This window comes from Musa acuminata, chromosome BXJ2-6, assembly GCF_036884655.1.
Source record: "Musa acuminata AAA Group cultivar baxijiao chromosome BXJ2-6, Cavendish_Baxijiao_AAA, whole genome shotgun sequence".
Classification (NCBI taxonomy): domain Eukaryota; kingdom Viridiplantae; phylum Streptophyta; class Magnoliopsida; order Zingiberales; family Musaceae; genus Musa; species Musa acuminata.
The window spans coordinates 16398658-16405075 of record NC_088343.1 but is presented as its reverse complement, the minus strand read 5'-3'; the positions used below and the strand labels follow the sequence as shown (position 1 = coordinate 16405075).

The window sequence follows — 6418 nt, the reverse complement described above, 5'->3', positions numbered from 1 at the left end:
TGCAGCAAGTCATTACATTCATCATTGCATACATCATTTGAAATCATAAGTATTGCATACATAATACCAATTCATCGTATATATTTTTAAAATCATCATACATAATTTTACATAGCATAATATGCATGATTATCATCGTACCTTCTCCCCCTTTATCATCAACAAAAAGGAGAAGTGTAACTAGTAAATTTTTAAGATATGCAAGCTAGTAAGATAGAAAGTTTTGAATATGTAAGCTAGCAAGTTTTTCACATATGAAAGTTAGCAAAATTTTACATCTTTTGATATGTGCAAGATAGCCTATTTTTGCATCTTCTTGAAATATGCAAGCTAGCAAACTTTGCTTCTCTTTTCAGATGAGCAAGCTAGCAAGCTAGTAAGATAGCAAGTTTTGAATATGTAAGCTAGCAAGTTTTTCACATATGAAAGTTAGCAAAATTTTACATCTTTTGATATGTGCAAGATAGCCTATTTTTACATCTTCTTGAAATATGCAAGCTAGCAAACTTTGCTTCTCTTTTCATATGAGCAAGCTAGCAATTTTAACAAGTTTTACATCATGCAAGCTAGTAAGTTTTCATCTTGAAATGTGTAAGCTAGCAATACTTTCTCCCCCTTTATTATTGTCAAAATGAAGGGAAAAATATAATATTATAGTTTATTTACCCTTACATCAATTATCAAATCATCACATGAAGAATATCAAGAAAGATTAATTTGATAATGAGATATACAATTCATGAATACAAAAGAATTATACATAATAAAACTCAAGTCATAAAGCTTAAAAACTCAAGTGACATATCATGTTTAATTTAGATAAATATCATCTTTAGTAAACAAAAACAATAATTGTAGAAGAACAAATAATAAATGATCTCGATTCATGCATAAGAATTCTCAAGTCATCAAGATCATATTTCATAAAATAAATTCTCAAGTTAAGATTCCGAGAAATCAAGAAAAATTATGATTCATATGGATAATTCTCCTCTTTAGTAAGTGGCAAAAAGAAACATGGGAGAATATCTTGATTCACGAATAAGAAATCTCATAATTCATATAGAAAATCTCCTCTTAAATAAAATACAAGAATCATATGAGAATAAAGAGTTACAGATCTCGATTTATAAACAAAATCTCAAGTATCAAATATCAAGAAATCAAGATCATGATTAGGATAAAACTCATTCAAATTCAAATCATTAAATCATTAAAATCACTTTCAAGAGATTCAAAATGACATAAATAGATTTATCAATTTCTTATTGAAAAATCAATAAGATAGAGATAAAGAGATTTTTAAAATGTATTCCCTTTTTAGTTGTTTTAAATTTATGTAATTTATTTTATATAAGCATACCTTTGTCTTTTATGCCAAATCAAAACATGCATCATCATCACTTACTTTCGCTCAAGTGGTCTTCATTTGTTCTAACTGTCAAATCCTTCATGTTCTTTGAAAAGTTGTTCTCAAGCTCGTCATGTGCAATACATGTCATTTCATAGATCATCAAAGACCCGATAAATTCTTCAAGTAGAAAATTATTTAGGTCCATTGCTTCTTGTATTGTCGTAACTTTAGGATCCCAACTTTTTAGAAGGGATCTTAATAACTTGTTAACAAGTTCAAAATTAGAAAAACCTTTACCAAGTGCTTTTAAACTATTGACAACATCCGTAAAATAGGTATACATGTCAACAATAGTTTCACGTGGCTTTATACGAAATAATTCAAAATCATACATCAAAAGATTAATTTTAGAATTTTTAACTCTACTTATGCCTTCATGTGTAATTTCAAAAGTGTGTCAAATCTCATGTGCAGTTTCATAAATAGAAACCTGATTAAATTCATTTTTGTCTAAGGCACAAAACAAAGTGTTCATTGCTTTAGTATTCAAAGAAAAAGTTTTTTTCTCCAAATCATTCCATTCATTCATTGGATTAGAAGACTTTTGAAAACTATTTTCAATGATATTCCATAAATTAAAATCTAAAAAAAGTAAGAAAACTCTCATTCGAGTTTTTCAATACGTGTAGTTCGTCCCATTGAACATAGGAGGATAAATGATATAGTGAATCTCTTGAAAGCCGAAAAAAGTCATCTCTCTTGGATGTTAAACGAAATAGAGAGAAACGTGGTTCTGATACCAACTATTAAGACCAAGTCAACACTAAGAGGGGAGGGGGTGAATTAGTGCTCATAATAAAAACGTCGGTTTTGAAAAATAATGTTCAATTAAAAATCCGTGTCAGAAATTTTGAAGATGTACTTAACTTAGAATAAGTGTAATAAACAATTAAAGCAATATCAATGACAATGAAAAGCAAAACAGAAATGCAAACCAAATTTATAATGGTTCGGTCGTTGTGACCTACAGCCACTCTCGATTCCTTTTCACTCGAGGCCATCGGCTTCCACTACCGATCTTCTTTCCAATGGGCAAAGATCAACTACCCTTACACTTTTTCTCCTTTTCACAGGTCTAGGAGATAACCTTTACACCCCTCTTTTAAAAGTGTTCCCTCACACACCTGCCTTAGGACTATCACCAAGCTTTTGGAGGAGGGACTCGATACTTAAAAGAGTTTACAACCTTAGAATCACATAGTTTTTACTCTATTTTCATGTGTTTTCTAAGTAAGAATTTGTGGGGTATTTATAGAACCCAAATATCTTCAAAACTTGGAGCAAAAATTCAAATCCCCGAGTTTTCAGCATATTGGCGATACCACCTCTTGTTAGTCTGACACTGGACGGTACCACCGCCCAGTTTGACGGTACCACCACCTGACATACTGACATTGGGCGATACCACCCCCCAGTCTAGCGGTACCATCGCCTGACACAGTCTTGAAGATTGTGTTTGAGTGGTACCACCACCAGACCCTGCTATAGGACACTAAATGGGTCAAACAATAAGTCTAATTCAACCTTAATTTAGGCACAATTGGCCCCTAATTGAGTTGGCATTATTTCACCCCCAACTTAATTAGACCTAAACTAACTCGATATAGACAAATTATTACAAAGCATTAATCACATGTTGTCCGATATGTCATTAGTTCATCCGACGCTTCGTCCGGCCCTTCGGCGCATCGTCCTCTCCTTCAGCATATTGCTCAATCGGCATGTTGTCTTCTCGCAACATTCAATCTCCTTAGCGTAATGTCCTATCTTCTTGGGCCGATACTCGAATTCATGACACGAGCCTTCTATCGACACATTGATCGATCCTTCGGCTCGATGTCCAATCTTTTGACATGTTCCATTTCGGCCCAACATTGATTCTTCCTACTTTAATTAAATTATCTCTTCATGATCGAAGCTACTCCTACGTCATTCAAAATGCATATTAGATCACAAACTTATCAATTGATTTCATCGTCAAAATTCAAGATTCAACCATGTTGACCTTATGTTCTAAATAAATATAAATAAATATTTAAAAATAAAATAAATAAAATTTTACTTTATAGAAAACATATGAGAGTTAGAATTTATATTAAATAGTGGTAATCCATTTTAGAGAATGTCATATGCTATTTGAGAAACTTAAAAATTTTTATTAGAAATACTAAAATACTAATTTACGTTAGGGTTTAGAAATATACTACCCTGAGATAATATTACTATTTAAGCATTTGTAATACAACATACAGATCAAATGTGATTTCACAAAAAAGAAAATTAAAACATCAATTCATACCTAAAATATGAATTAGGCGAACGTTGCAACCCCAAACAACAGGAATAACATAAACTGTCTGTTACTGTTGAGACTCAGCAAGATTGTTTTTGTGCCATAGCTTTTGGACAGAGTCCCCTATCCATTGCATAATTGTTTCTGAGGTGGGTGAGACTTGGAATTCTAAGCATTAACACACATTTTTATCTGTGAACTAATTTGTAGTAGAAAACGTTTCTTCTTTTTGAAGAACAATCTATTGATCGAGCCAGGACACTAAAGAGCATTTCGAAAGGAAGGTGATCTTCCAAAGAAGGAGAAGGAAGAAAACAAAGGACATCTAAGCTATTAGCAACATGGACAGCTTTCCCTGCGTATCTACATCTCAGAAGGAAGTCAAGAGCAGAGTCAAGAATTGTTGCTGATGCCATGGAGGATTTCTGTTTGCAGAGATCTCTGCAAAGATCCACCAATCTGCTTCCTCGACATCCCTCTGCCCTTTTTCTTGTCAAGATCATTGCGTTCATCCTCAGTGGTGTTCGGCTTCATCATCACGTGCCAAAGGTCGAGTCTTGAGGAGATTAACACACGCACCAGAATCACCAGAATGGAACGTGGAAGAAGAAATCTGGAAGTGTAGCTGGGATCAGAAGAGGAGCTGGACTTTGCTCCGGCCGGGCCTCTCCATGAGAAATCGGAGGAACGAGAGCAAGAACCGAATCCATCCACGAAATCGAACGATCTCATCATTCACCTGCGTAAAAATCCCATCTTTTTGAGCAGTCAGAACGATCTTCAATCCAGAGCTCCTCCAAGAAAACAGAAGGAAACCGATCGGCGATTCGGCTCACCTGGGATCAGAAAACGAGCTCGAGTTCGCTCGGGACGGGCCGCTCCATGAGAACTCGGAGGATCGACATCAAGAACCGGATCCATCCACCGAAGCGGGCCATCTCGATCCAAGAAACGAAGAGGCGCTGAGGGAGAGGGAAGGGGGAGCGGCTGAGGAACGAGGGTTGCCTCGGGCATCATCCAAACAACAATTAATATGAGACGAAGAAGAGACGGAACCCAGCGACCATTTGGCTTGAACCTCGCCGCGTTCTCAGCCGGATTAAAGAGGAGAGCGGACAAGTGGGTCGATAGGTGTAGAAGCCATTTCGTCGCCAAGAACCAACCACAAGACCAAACCTTCCGCAACAAGCGACCATTTGGATTGAACGTGACCGCGTTCTGGGCCGGATTAAAGAAGAAAGCGGGCCAGGCGGGCGACAAGATGACGCAGCCCTTCCGTCGCCAAGAACCACAGGACCAAACCTTCTGCGTTTTAGCATAGACACCAGTCAGGGAAAACACCGCTTCCCACTTGTCCGAAAATGGGACCCAGAGGTCAGCAGCGAGGCGATGCCTGTTTCCTGGTTGGTTACGGCCGTCACCGGTGGACTGGGACATGACGTGGGACCAATAGGATTTATTTGGCATAATATTTCCTCCCTATTCCTATGGATTTATGAAATTGGTCCAGTTAACTATTTTTATAATAATCGTGCTTTTGATAATACCACGGCATATACAAGACCCTATCAGGGTTAGGTCATACTCAACCAAGAAACAACTAACAAAACCCTGTGAGATTGTAATAAACCCCATCTAGCCGCTTCTATTATATAAAGAAGAGTGGCTAGGGTTTATATTTGGATCTTTGGGCTTCCTAACCGCCGCACCCTTTTACTGGGCTGGTTGGTTAGGGTTGAGGGTAAAAGGGGTAACTCACTTAGGAAGCAGCCCCTAGGGCTAGGGTTTGGAGCCTTATATAAACATATAGCCTCCATCTCTTTGAGAATATGATCTATCTATCATTATAGCCACTTGGTGACTTCTAGGAGGGTGGAACCCCTATAGGGTTTCAAGGTTTGATCTTCCTTAAAGATCAATTTTCATATAATTCCTCTGAGGTTCTATCATCTAGTATCAGAGCAGCGATCTTGCTGCTTTTGCTGCCATCCCTACCACCCACCACCAGTTAAGCAATTCTCACAATTGCTCTTGACGTTACCATCTCCACTGTTATCTTATATCGTAGATCAAATCAATCTATTGTCGTCACCTCCAATTGCATCAGAGATATGGTATTCTCCTATCACCAATACCTTTTACTGCTATAATTTTTCATTCAAAATATCAAGAAGAAGTCTTTTTATTTATCCTATGCTGCGAATTTCTTTCGTCGCAAAAGTCATCATCTTTGTGAACAAAGGATTACTATAGAAAATTTCAGCCGTATATTGTTGCCTTTAACCAATCTATTTGATATCCTTTTTGAATGAAATTTCTTATCCGCTTTATAGATCATTTTGGCTTCCATCTAAGATTGATCTATTGAGGAATTCATCTCTAAAATCGTTTTTGTGTTGCTACGAATTTTTGTCACAAACCGCTATAATTTTTTTATGAGAATTCTGCTATCGCAATTTGCACCAATTTCCTTGCTATTATACTATCAAAATTTTCTTGATTAAATTTATCATTATTGCTATTATCTAAACTAATATTTTGCTGTCAAATTTCCTCCTCAAATCTCTCGATTTTTGTTGGAAATTTCATCGAGAAATCGATGTTTCTTCAACGACAATTCTGCTCTTATAAGACAACACATATCTACAGCAACTTTCACCAATTTCTATCAAACATTTGCTGCCATCTACCGTAGATCTAAAACTTTTTTC

The 6418-nt window shown here is 36.4% G+C and overlaps 1 long non-coding RNA gene across 1 annotated transcript; it reads right to left on the bottom strand.

Annotated features, from left to right (window-relative positions):
• Nucleotides 1-3873: 3873 nt before the first annotated feature.
• LOC135613537 (uncharacterized) lies at nt 3874-4894 on the bottom strand. Its single transcript, XR_010487330.1, has 2 exons — nt 4544-4894; nt 3874-4446 (listed from the first exon to the last, which is right to left on the bottom strand). It is a non-coding gene; the product is annotated as an uncharacterized LOC135613537 (long non-coding RNA).
• Nucleotides 4895-6418: the final 1524 nt, after the last annotated feature.